This window comes from Coregonus clupeaformis, unplaced genomic scaffold (assembly GCF_020615455.1).
Source record: "Coregonus clupeaformis isolate EN_2021a unplaced genomic scaffold, ASM2061545v1 scaf0971, whole genome shotgun sequence".
NCBI lineage: Eukaryota > Metazoa > Chordata > Actinopteri > Salmoniformes > Salmonidae > Coregonus > Coregonus clupeaformis.
In genome coordinates, this window is record NW_025534425.1 from 15,001 (window position 1) to 29,270 (window position 14,270).

The 14,270-nt window shown below is 46.0% G+C and overlaps 1 pseudogene; it reads right to left on the reverse strand.

Annotated features, from left to right (window-relative positions):
• The window catches only part of LOC123486045, a 44,667-nt pseudogene that overhangs the window by 12,656 nt on the left and 17,741 nt on the right, over window positions 1–14,270 (reverse strand).

Sequence of the window (14,270 nt, forward strand, 5' to 3'; positions counted from 1 at the left end):
AGACAGAGAGAGAGAGAGAGAGACACAGAGAGAGAGAGAGAGAGAGACACAGAGAGAGAGAGAGAGAGCGACAGAGAGACAGAGAGAGAGCGAGAGAGACAGAGAGCGAGAGAGACACAGAGAGAGAGAGAGACACAGAGAGAGAGAGAAAGAGAGAGAGACAGAGAGAGAGAGAGAGAGACAGAGAGCGAGAGAGACACAGAGAGAGAGAGAGACACAGAGAGAGAGAGAGACACAGAGAGAGAGAGAGAGACAGAGAGCGAGAGAGACACAGAGAGAGAGAGAGAGACAGAGAGCGAGAGAGACAGAGAGAGAGCGAGAGAGACAGCGAGAGAGACAGAGAAAGCTTTTGTGAGTGTAATGTTTACTGTCAATTTTGTATTGTTTATTTCACTTTTGTTTATTATCTATTTCACTTGCTTTGGCAACGTAAACATATGTTTCCCATGCCAATAAAGCCCTTCAATTGAATAGAAAATTGGCAGAGACAGAGACAGAGCGAGAGAAGGAATATTGATAGTAATTGTGATGGAGAAAGGGAGAGATTTCTACCTTACCTTTATCTGTAAAGTTTTGTCAAAACCTATTTTGCTAAATATCCCTGAAAATAACTTGGTACCTGCAGTATGTGATCAGTAGGAGGGAGGGAGACAGGGAGGGGAAATAACTTGGTACCTGCAGTATGTGATCAGTAGGAGGGAGGGAGACAGGGAGGGGAAATAACTTGGTACCTGCAGTATGTGATCAGTAGGAGGGAGGGAGACAGGGAGGGGAAATAACTTGGTACCTGCATGCCACTAACCTTGATGAGCCCATACTCCAGCCTCTCCTACTAACCTTGATGAGCCCATACTCCAGTCTCTCCTACTAACCTTGATGAGCCCATACTCTAGCCTCTCCCACTAACCTTGATGAGCCCATACTCCAGCCTCTCCCACTAACCTTGATGAGCCCATACTCCAGCCTCTCCTACTAACCTTGATGAGTCCATACTCCAGCCTCTCCTACTAACCTTGATGAGCCCATACTCCAGCCTCTCCTACTAACCTTGATGAGCCCATACTCCAGCCTCTCCTACTAACCTTGATGAGCCCATACTCCAGCCTCTCCCACTAACCTTGATGAGCCCATACTCCAGCCTCTCCTACTAACCTTGATGAGCCCATACTCCAGCCTGTCCCACTAACCTTGATGAGCCCATACTCCAGCCTCTCCCACTAACCTTGATGAGTCCATACTCCAGCCTCTCCTACTAACCTTGATGAGCCCATACTCCAGCCTCTCCTACTAACCTTGATGAGCCCATACTCTAGCCTCTCCCACTAACCTTGATGAGCCCATACTCCAGCCTCTCCCACTAACCTTGATGAGCCCATACTCCAGCCTCTCCTACTAACCTTGATGAGCCCATACTCTAGCCTCTCCCACTAACCTTGATGAGCCCATACTCCAGCCTCTCCCACTAACCTTGATGAGCCCATACTCCAGCCTCTCCCACTAACCTTGATGAGCCCATACTCCAGCCTCTCCCACTAACCTTGATGAGCCCATACTCCAGCCTCTCCTACTAACCTTGATGAGCCCATACTCCAGCCTCTCCTACTAACCTTGATGAGCCCATACTCCAGCCTCTCCTACTAACCTTGATGAGCCCATACTCCAGCCTCTCCTACTAACCTTGATGAGCCCATACTCCAGCCTCTCCTACTAACCTTGATGAGCCCATACTCCAGCCTCTCCTACTTACCTTGATGAGCCCATACTCCAGCCTCTCCTACTAACCTTGATGAGCCCATACTCCAGCCTCTCCCACTAACCTTGATGAGCCCATACTCCAGCCTCTCCTACTTACCTTGATGAGCCCATACTCCAGCCTCTCCTACTAACCTTGATGAGCCCATACTCCAGCCTCTCCTACTAACCTTGATGAGTCCATACTCCAGCCTCTCCTACTAACCTTGATGAGCCCATACTCCAGCCTCTCCCACTAACCTTGATGAGTCCATACTCCAGCCTCTCCTACTAACCTTGATGAGCCCATACTCCAGCCTCTCCTACTAACCTTGATGAGCCCATACTCCAGCCTCTCCTACTAACCTTGATGAGCCCATACTCCAGCCTCTCCTACTAACCTTGATGAGCCCATACTCCAGCCTCTCCTACTAACCTTGATGAGCCCATACTCCAGTCTCTCCTACTAACCTTGATGAGCCCATACTCCAGCCTCTCCTACTAACCTTGATGAGCCCATACTCCAGCCTCTCCCACTAACCTTGATGAGCCCATACTCCAGCCTCTCCTACTAACCTTGATGAGCCCATACTCCAGTCTCTCCTACTAACCTTGATGAGCCCATACTCCAGCCTCTCCTACTAACCTTGATGAGCCCATACTCCAGTCTCTCCTACTAACCTTGATGAGCCCATACTCCAGTCTCTCCTACTAACCTTGATGAGCCCATACTCCAGCCTCTCCTACTAACCTTGATGAGCCCATACTCCAGCCTCTCCTACTAACCTTGATGAGCCCATACTCCAGCCTCTCCTACTAACCTTGATGAGCCCATACTCCAGCCTCTCCTACTAACCTTGATGAGCCCATACTCCAGCCTCTCCTCCACTGTTCCCCCTCTCCACTCATCCGTCTGGACCACCTTCTTCCCTCCTTTGGCACAGCTCTGAAAACGACAGGATTCTCTTCAGAGAAAAGCTATGGGAACTAGTTAACTAGGGATCAGTTAACCAGAGTTAACAGAGTTATAGGACATGTACTGTGGTAACCAGGTGGACCTGTTCATACAGCAGCATATGTACTGTGTTAACCAGGTGGACCTGTTCATACAGCAGCATATGTACTGTGTTAACCAGGTGGACCTGTTCATACAGCAGAATATGTACTGTGTTAACCAGGTGGACCTGTTCATACAGCAGCATATGTGCTGTGTTAACCAGGTGGACCTGTTCATACAGCAGCATATGTACTGTGTTAACCAGGTGGACCTGTTCATACAGCAGAATATGTACTGTGTTAACCAGGTGGACCTGTTCATACAGCAGAATATGTACTGTGTTAACCAGGTGGACCTGTTCATACAGCAGAATATGTACTGTGTTAACCAGGTGGACCTATTCATACAGCAACATATGTACTGTGTTAACCAGGTGGACCTGTTCATACAGACCTGTTCATACAGCAGAATATGTACTGTGTTAACCAGGTGGACCTATTCATACAGCAACATATGTACTGTGTTAACCAGTGGACCTGTTCATACAGCAGAATATGTACTGTGTTAACCAGGTGGACCTGTTCATACAGCATAATATGTACTGTGTTAACCAGGTGGACCTGTTCATACAGCAGCATATGTACTGTGTTAACCAGGTGGACCTGTTCATACAGCAGCATATGTACTGTGTTAACCAGGTGGACCTGTTCATACAGCAGAATATGTACTGTGTTAACCAGGTGGACCTGTTCATACTGCAGAATATGTACTGTGTTAACCAGGTGGACCTGTTCATACAGCAGCATATGTACTGTGTTAACCAGGTGGACCTGTTCATACAGCAGCATATGTACTGTGTTAACCAGGTGGACCTGTTCATACAGCATAATATGTACTGTGTTAACCAGGTGGACCTGTTCATACAGCATAATATGTACTGTGTTAACCAGGTGGACCTGTTCATACAGCATAATATGTACTGTGTTAACCAGGTGGACCTGTTCATACAGCAGCATATGTTCTGTGTTAACCAGGTGGACCTGTTCATACAGCAACATATGTACTGTGTTAACCAGGTGGACCTGTTCATACAGCAGCATATGTACTATGTTAACCAGGTGGACCTGTTCATACAGCAGAATATGTACTGTGTTAACCAGGTGGACCTGTTCATACAGCAGCATATGTACTGTGTTAACCAGGTGGACCTGTTCATACAGCAGCATATGTACTGTGTTAACCAGGTGGACCTGTTCATACAGCAGCATATGTACTGTGTTAACCAGGTGGACCTGTTCATACAGCAGCATATGTGCTGTGTTAACCAGATGGACATGTTCATACAGCAGAATATGTACTGTGTTAACCAGATGGACCTGTTCATACAGCAGCATATGTACTGTGTTAACCAGATGGACCTGTTCATACAGCAGCATATGTACTGTGTTAACCAGATGGACATGTTCATACAGCAGAATATGTTCTGTGTTAACCAGGTGGACCAGTATGTGCCTGTTCATACAGCAGCATATGTACTGTGTAGACCACATACCTGTGCATACAGCAGTAGTTTCTCTGTGGCCTCCGGGTCTTTGTTCCAGATGAGGTTCTCACACATTAGCAGGAGCTCCTTGTCAATATCGTCATAGACAGGCAGGCTGCCAGCGTTCACTATGCCCATGTCCATTCCATCCTGTAGGGGGCAGCAGGACGACAGGGTGACTACACTCAACTGAAATATAAAAACGCGTTGGTCCCATGTTTCATGAGCTGAAATAAATAAAAAATCCCAGAAGTGTTCCATAGGCGCAAAAAGCTTATTTCTCTAAAATTTTGAGGAGTATTTCTGTCTGTAATAAAGCCCTTTTGTGGGGAAACACTCATTCTGATTGGCTGGGCCTGGCTCCCCAGTGGGTGGGCCTATGCCCTCCCAGGCCCACCCATGGCTGTGCCCCTGCCCAGTCATGTGAACTCCACAGATTAGTGCCTAAACGCCAGGGTTGTGGGTTCGTTTCCCACTGGGGACCAGTATAAAATAAAAATGTATGTACTCACTAACTGTAAGTCGCTCTTTAAAATTTAAATTGACTGATTTCCTTATATGAACTGTAACTCTGTAAAATATTAAAAATTGTTGCATGTTGCGTTTATATTTTTGTTCAGTATACATACCCCATGGAAAACGTGGAGAAATAAGAAACATCTGAGGTGTCACACTACTTAAAGGGTACGAAGCAGGAGTTTTTACTCACTAAAGTAACAACATAATGTGGTCAAAGACCTAGTAACTTTGTGGTAGTCAATCTGGTTATGCATAGTTACGTTTTTTAAATATTTATTAACTCGTTTTGGGATAACTTCGGAGCTACCCACAATGTGCTATTGCCACCGTCATTAAGGAGAACCTACTCTACCAGCGATTTGGTATGCTAGCTCACTAGCTAGCTCAAGCTGGATAACGTTAGCGACTAGCATGTAATTACATTCCAGACCGAGTGTTGGCCAGTGGTGAGCTACAATCCACCAATCATGAGGATTCTCCAACCCCCCCCTCTCTCTCTCTTTGCTTTTGATCTGCTGGTTTTGTTTTAGTTGTGTTCTGTGGGTTCCTGCCTGTGCTAGTTGGTCTCGTTGTTGGGCTCTTGCTTGGAGAAATACATGCAGACAGTTTTTTTTTTGTTACGTTCAATGTTAGACATGAGTAGTCCAACCAGTCAGCTATTTTTGTCCACTGCTGCTGTAAAAAATGTAGGAGCATCCTGTTGCTTTGGGTTGGTATGGAGATAGATGACTGTGTCGTCTGCATTTCTATCTCGGGACATACAAAGGGAAGGTCATTTATGTAGAGGGAAGGTCGTTTATGCATATAGTGAATAAATGTGGGCCGAAAATGTACCTTGATGGCGTGGTAGAGGAAGGCTCCATGCATGGCCTCTCTGATGACCTCCATGCCTCTGAAGGAGAAGGACAGGTTGGACAGGCCGCCACTGATCCTGGCCCCAGGCAACAACTCCTGTAGAGAAGAATATATATACACAGTTGAAGTCGGAAGATTACATACACCTTAGCCAAATACATTTAAACTCAGTTTTTCACAATTCCTGACATTTAATCCTAGTAAAGATTCCCTGTCTTAGGTCAGTTAGGATCACCACTTTATTTTAAGAATGTGAAATGCCAAGAGTGTGCAAAGTTGTCATTACATTTTAGTCATTTAACAGACGCTCTTATCCAGAGTGACTTACAGTTAGTGAGTGCATACATTATTATTTATTTTTCATACTGGCCCCCCGTGGGAAACGAACACACAACCCTGGCGTTGCAAACGCCATGCTCTACCAACTGAGCTACATCCCTGCCGGCCATTCCCTCCCCTACCTCGGACTGATTTGGTTGATCCTGACCCCAGGTAAAGACTCCTGTAGATAATATATATTATATACTATATATTATATACTGTAGTAATACTGTTAGAAGGACAGGTTGATCCTGACCCCAGGTAAAGGGAACACTTAAACAACACAATGTAACTCCAAGTCAATCACACTTCTGTGAAATCAAACTGTCCACTTAGGAAGCAACACTGATTGACAATACATTTCACATGCTGTTGTGCAAATGGAATAGACGACAGGTAGAAATTATACGCAATTAGCAAGACACCCCCAATAAAGGAGTGGTTCTGCAGGTGGTGACCACAGACCACTTTTCTGTTCCTATGCGTCCTGGCTGATGTTTTGGTCACTTTTGAATGCTGGCGGTGCTTTCACTCTAGTGGTAGCATGAGACAGAGTCTACAACCCCCACAAGTGGCTCAGGTAGTGCAGCTCATCCAGGATGGCACATCAATGCGAGCTGTGGCAAGAAGGTTTGCTGTGTCTGTCAGCGTAGTGTCCAGAGCATGGAGGCGCTACCAGGAGACAGGCCAGTACATCAGGAGACATGGAGGAGGCCGTAGGAGGGCAACAACCCAGCAGCAGGACTGCTACCTCTGCCTTTGTGCAAGGAGGAGCAGGAGGAGCACTGCCAGAGCCCTGCAAAATGACCTCCAGCAGGCCACAAATGTGCATGTGTCTGCTCAAACGGTCAGAAACAGACTCCATGAGGGTGGTATGTGGGCCCGACGTCCACAGGTGGGGGTTGTGCTTACAGCCAAACACCGTGCAGGACGTTTGTCATTTGCCAGAGAACACCAAGATTGGCAAATTCGCCACTGGCGCCTTGTGCTCTTCACAGATGAAAGCAGGTTCACGCTGAGCACGTGACAGACGTGACAGAGTCTGGAGACGCCGTGGAGAACGTTCTGCTGCCTGCAACATCCTCCAGCATGACCGGTTTGGCGGTGGGTCAGTCATGGTGTGGGGTGGCATTTCTTTGGGGGGCCGCACAGCCCTCCATGTGCTCGCCAGAGGTAGCCTGACTGCCATTAGGTACCGAGATGAGATCCTCAGACCCCTTGTGAGACCATATGCTGGTGCGGTTGGACCTGGGTTCCTCCTAATGCAAGACAATGCTAGACCTCATGTGGCTGGAGTGTGTCAGCAGTTCCTGCAAGAGGAAGGCATTGATGCTATGGACTGGCCCGCCCGTTCCCCAGACCTGAATCCAATTGAGCACATCTGGGACATCATGTCTCGCTCCATCCACCAACAGACTGTCACAGACTGTCCAGGAGTTGGCGGATGCTTTAGTCCAGGTCTGGGAGGAGATCCCTCAGGAGACCATCCGCCACCTCATCAGGAGCATGCCCAGGCGTTGTAGGGAGGTCATACAGGCACGTGGAGGCCACACACACTACTGAGCCTCATTTTGACTTGTTTTAAGGACATTACATCAAAGTTGGATCAGCCTGTAGTGTGGTTTTCCACTTTAATTTTTAGGGTGACTCCAAATCCAGACCTCCATGGGTTGATAAATTTGATTTCCATTGATAATTTTTGTCTGATTTTGTTGTCAGCACATTCAACTATGTAAAGAAAAAAGTATTTAATAAGATTATTTCATTCATTCAGATCTAGAATGTGTTGTTTAAGTGTTCCCTTTATGTTTTTTAGCAGTGTATATATATACTGTAGCAATACTGTTAGGAGGACAGGTTGATCCTTACCCCAGGTAAAGACTCCTATTTTATTTCACCTTTATTTAACCAGGTAAGCCAGTTGAGAACAAGTTCTCATTTACAACTGCGACCTGGCCAAGATAAAGCAAAGCAGTGCGATAAAAACAACAACACAGAGTTACATATGGGGTAAAAAACATAAAGTCAAAAATACAACAGAAAATATATATACAGTGTGTGCAAATGTAGTAAGTTATGGAGGTAAGGCAATAAATAGGCCATAGTGCAAAATAATTACAATTTAGTATTAACACTGGAATGATAGATGTGCAGAAGATGATGTGCAAATAGAGATACTGGGGTGCAAATGAGCAAAATAAATTACAATGTAAATAACAATATGGGGATGAGGTAGTTGGGTGGGCTAATTTCAGATGGGCTGTGTACAGGTGCAGTGATCGGTAAGGTGCTCTGACAACTGATGCTTAAAGTTATTGAGGGAGATAAGAGTCTCCAGCTTCAGAGATTTTTGCAGTTCGTTCCAGTCATTGGCAGCAGAGAACTGGAAGGAATGGCGGCCAAAGGAGGTGTTGGCTTTGGGGATGACCAGTGAGATATACCTGCTGGAACGCAGACTACGGGTGGGTGTTGCTATGGTGACCAATGATCTAAGATAAGGCAGGGATTTCCCTAGAAGTGATTTATAGATGACCTGGAGCCAGTGGGTTTGGCGACAAATATGTAGTGAGGGCCAGCCAACAAGAGCGTACAGGTCACAGTGGTGGGTAGTGTATGGGGCTTTGGAGACAAAACGGATGGCACTGTGATAGACTACATCCAATTTGCTGAGTAGAGTGTTGGAGGCTATTTTGTAAATGACATCGCCGAAGTCAAGGATCGGTAGGATAGTCAGTTTTACAAGGGCATGTTTGGCAGCATGAGTGAAGGAGGCTTTGTTGCGAAATAGGAAACCGATTCTAGAACTTTGGATTGGAGATTCTTAATGAGTCTGGAAGGAGAGTTTACGGTCTAACCAGACACCTAGGTATTTGTAGTTGTCCGACCCGCCGAGAGTAGTGATTCTAGTTGGGCGGGTGGGTGCCAGCAGCGTTCGATTGAAGAGCATGCATTTAGTTTGACTAACGTTTAAGAGCAGTTGGAGGCCACAGAAGGAGTGTTGTATGGCATTGAAGCTCGTTTTGGAGGTTTGTTAACACAGTGTCCAATGAAGGGCCAGATGTATACAAGATGGTGTCGTCTGCGTAGAGGTGGATCTGAGAGTCACCAGCAGCAAGAGCGACATCATTGACATACACAGAGAATAGAGTCGGCCCGAGAATTGAACCCTGTGGCACCCCCATAGAGACTGCCAGAGGTCCAGACAACAGGCCCTCCGATTTGACACATTGAACTCTATCTGAGAAGTAGTTGGTGAACCAGGCAAGGCAGTCATTTGAGAAACCAAGGCTATTTAGTCTGCCAATAAGAATGCGGTGGTTGACAGAGTCAAAAGCCTTGGCCAGGTCTATGAAGACGGCTGCACAGTACTGTATTTTATCGATCGCGGTTATCATATCGCTCATGTGCAGAAACATGTCATGGTCTCAAGTTACCTTGATGAGCCTGGTGGCTCTGATGAAGTTGATGGCATACTCGCTGTGTTCCTCCATGCCCGTGCCTATGGTCAGGATGTTGGGGTCAAAGATGATGTCATTAGGGTCAAAGCCCACTTGAGTTACCAGGAGGTGATAGGCTCTGCTGCAGATCTCGACCTTACGCTCCGTCTCAGTGGCCTGGAGGAAACAGAGAGAGATCGACAGCTGTTCAAGGCCTGATTGTTACGCCACAGTCTTTTATCCATGAGGTAACGGGTTCCAAACCCTGTCGCAGCAGTAGTGTTGCAGTCAGCCAAACTCCCATCGCAGAACAGGATGGAATCCCACCTTCATCCTGTTCTCCCCTCCCCAGGGTCTCCCCTCCCCAGGGTCTCCCCTCCCCAGGGTCTCCCCTCCCCAGGGTCTCCCCTCCCCAGGGTCTCCCCTCCCCAGGGTCTCCCCTCCCCAGGGTCTCCCTCTAGGTATCATATCCACCCAGCTCCTCTCCAGGTGTCCGTCTCACCTGACCCTCCTCGTCGAAAGCCATTACAACCACAGCAGCCCCGTAGCGTCTGACAGTCGTAGCTCTCTGGAGAAACTCCTCCACTCCTTCCTTCAGACTGATGCTGTTGACGATGCACTTCCCCTGGCAACACTTCAGCCCCGCCTTGATCACCTCGAGGTTAGACGAGTCTATACACAGAGGCACCTGGGAGAGGAGAGGGAGGAGGACTAAGAGGAGAGCTGGGACAGATGGGGAAGTGAACTTCAGCTTTAGACTTATTTAGTAGAGGAGCTCCGTTCTTAAGAGCGGTCTTGTTTCCCCCTGCATCTCTCCCAGCACTTCAACGACGTTGTTCATCTTATTGTAGCTAGTGCGTAGTAACATTACTTATTTTGGTACAGTATCATGGTAAATGGTTTTAGAAACATGATTAAACGTTGGAAGCGTTCAACAGTGCGCATGGTATCTATCTTTATATATCACAACAGTATTGGAAATGTCCAGTTGATCCCAACCCTGGCGATGTCAGGTTCTGAAGCTATGAGACAGCAGAACCGGGCCATGGCGGCAGGACCCTCCAGCATCCCCTCGTCCATGTTGATGTCCAAGACCTGGGCTCCCATCTCCACCTGGGTCTTGGCTATGCTCAACGCCTCCTGGAGACAGACGGGGGGGGGGGACAGGTTCACAGACAGAGGCACAGAGCATGTTCAGTAAGAGGGTTGTGTTCATTAGGCACCAAACAGAGGGAGATAGACTGAAACAGGGAGGAACTACCTCAACGTGTCCAAGTTAGTTTTGATACGGTGTGCCCTACTGAACATAACCCTGGTACACCAGACATGGGTATGGCAGAGAAAGATATTGCTAGCTACAATGATCACGCAATCTGTATAAGATGGGAGTTTTATTTCAGGTGGTTACCGTATCATAAAAAAGGGAGGATAAAGGAGAGATAGCTGACCTCGTAGTTTCCGACATGATCAGCTTGGCAAACTTCCTCGATCCAGCCACGTTGCAACGCTCGCCGATGTTCACGAAATTAGTGTACGGCCCGATCCTGAACGGCTCCAGACCTGTGACACAAAATACGCTCAAAGCTGTGATGAGAAAAGCTCGTCAGCGGTTTGCTGCCGCTGTTCATCGGCGCGGCCACGACTGAGAAGGTACATCTCAGAGCAGGTCTACAGTAGGATCAGGTCATCCCCGTCTATGCAAATTGGATTCCTTATTATCTAAGAGGCAGAACTGAATCCTAGATCAGCACTAATACTCTGCAGCGCTTTATAAATACCAGCCCCCCCTTGGAACGGCCACGACTGGAAGGATACAGAGGTCATTTAAAAATGATGTTGTTCTGGGGCGGCAGGTAGCTTTAGTGGTTAAGAGCGTTGTGCCAGTTACCGAAAGGTCGCTGGTTCTAATCCCCGAGCCCGACTAGGTGAAAAATCTGTCGATGTGCCCTTGAGCAAGGCACTTAAACCCTAATTGCTCCTGTAAGTCGCTCTGGGTAAGAGCGTCTGCTAAAATGACTTAAACGTAAAATGTTCTACCTGCGAGTAGCATGTAGTCCTGAAAGACGTCAGTAGGGGGCACTCTGGGCTGGCAGTGCTTCACTTTCTCAGCAATGGCCCTGAACACAAGCAGAGAGTTCTATATCTATCAGTTATATATCTATAGACAATATATCAGTTCTATATATATCAGTTCTATATCTATAGACAATATATCAGTTCTATATCTATCAGTTCTATATCTATAGACAATATATCAGTTCTATATCTATCAATTCTATATCTATAGACAATATATCAGTTCTATATATAGCAGTTATATATCTATAGACAGCAGTATAGACAATATATCAGTTCTATATCTATAGACTATATATCAGTTCTATATATATCAGTTCTATATCTATAGACTATATATCTATATAACAGATCACCAACCATTTCGAATCCCACCGTACCTTCTCTGCTATGCAATCCGGTTTCCGAGCTGGTCATGGGTGCACTTCAGCCACGCTCAAGGTCCTAAATGATATTATAACCGCGATCGATAATAGACAGTACTGTGCAGCCGTCTTCATTGACCTGGCCAAGGCTTTCGACTCTGTCAACCACCGCATTCTTATTGGCAGACTAAATAGCCTTGGTTTCTCTAATGACTGCCTCGCCTGGTTCACCAACTACTTCTCAGATAGAGTTCAATGTGTCAAATCGGAGGGCCTGTTGTCTGGACCTATGGCAGTCTCTATGGGGGTGCCACAGGGTTCAATTCTTGGGCCAACTCTTTTCTCTGTGTATATCAATGACGTCAGCTCTTGCTGCTGGTGACTCTCAGATCCACCTCTACGCAGACGACACCATTTTGTATACATCTGGCCCTTCATTGGACACTGTGTTAACAAACCTCCAAACGAGCTTCAATTCCATACAACACTCCTTCAGTAGCCTCCAACTGCTCTTAAACACTAGTAAAACAAAATGCATGCTCTTCAACCGAACGCTGCTTGCACCCGCCACCCGACTAGAATCACTACTCTAGACGGGTCTGACCTAGAGTACGTGGACAACTACAAATATCTAGGTGTCTGGTTAGACTGTAAACTCTCCTTCCAGACTCACATTAAGAATCTCCAATCCAAAGTTAAATCTAGAATTGGTTTCCTATTTCGCAACAAAGCCTCCTTCACTCATGCTGCCAAACATGCCCTTGTAAAACTGACTATCCTACCGATCCTTGACTTCGGCGATGTCATTTACAAAATAGCCTCCAACACTCTACTCAGCAAATTGGATGTTGTCTATCACAGTGCCATCCGTTTTGTCTCCAAAGCCCCATATAATACCCACCACTGTGACCTGTACGCTCTTGTTGGCTGGTCCTCACTACATGATTCGTCGCCAAACCCACTGGCTCCAGGCCATCTATAAATCACTGCTAGGCAAATCCCCGCCTTATCTTAGCTCATTGGTCACCATAGCAACACCCACCCGTAGTCTGCGCTCCAGCGGGTATATCTCACTGGTCATCCCCAAAGCCAACACCTCCTTTGGCCGCAATTCCTTCCAGTTCTCTGCTGCCAATGACTGGAACAAACTGCAAAAATCTCTGAAGCTGGAGACGCTTATCTCCCTCACTAACTTTAGGCATCAGTTGTCAGAGCACCTTACCGATCACTGCACCTGTACACAGCCCATCTGAAATTAGCCCGCCCAACTACCTCATCCCTATATTGTTATTTATTTTGCTCATCTGTACCCCAGTATCTCTATTTGCACATCATCTCTTGCACATCATTCCAGTGTTAATACTAAATTGTAATTATTTTGCACTATAGCCTATTTTATTGCCTTACCTCCATAACTTGCTAAATTTGCACACTGTATATTAATTGTATTTCTGTTGTATTTTTTTGATTTTTGTTTTGTTTTACCCCATATGTAACTCTGTGTTGTTGTTTTTATCGCACTGCTATGCTTTATCTTGGCCAGGTCGCAGTTGTAAATGAGAACTTGTTCTCAACTGGTTTACCTGGTTAAATAAAGGTGAAATAAAAATAAAAATAATAATAATATCAGTTCTATATATATCAGTTCTATATCTATAGACTATATATCAGTTCTGTAGCTAGTGTCAGAGGACAGAGCAGACATCAGTCACCTGATGTGTGCAGGAGTCGTTCCACAGCATCCACCAACCAGATTCACCAGACCATCTGTAGCAAACTCCTAGAGAAATAAGAGACGGTCAGTGTGTATACAAGCCGTATCAGATTCACCAGACCATCTGTAGCAAACTCCTAGAGAAATAAGAGACGGTCAGTGTGTATACAAGCCGTATCAGATTCACCAGACCATCTGTAGCAAACTCCTAGAGAAGTAAGAGACGGTCAGTGTGTATACAAGCCGTATCAAACCTAAACCAAAAGGTAGTGATCTCCAACAGTATTGGGACAGCGATACACTGTGTTGTTTCGGCTCTGTACTCCAGAACTTTCATTTGAGGGTATTTTCATCCATATCGGGTGAACCGTTTAGAAATTAAAGCACTTTTTGTACACAGACCCCCATTTTAGGGGGACCAAAAGTATTTGGACACATTTACTTGTGTATTAAAGTAGTCAAAAGTTTAGTATTTGGTCCCATATTCCTAGCACACAATGATTACATCAAGCTGGTGACTCTACAAACTTGTTGGATGCATTTGCTGTTTGTTTCTGTTGTGTTTCAGATTATTTTGTGCCCAATAGAAATGAACTGTAAATAACGTATTGTGTCATTTTGGAGTCACTTTTATTGTAAATAAGAATAGAATATGTTTCTAATCACTTCTACATTAATGTGGACGTTACCATGATTACGGATAGTCCTGAAT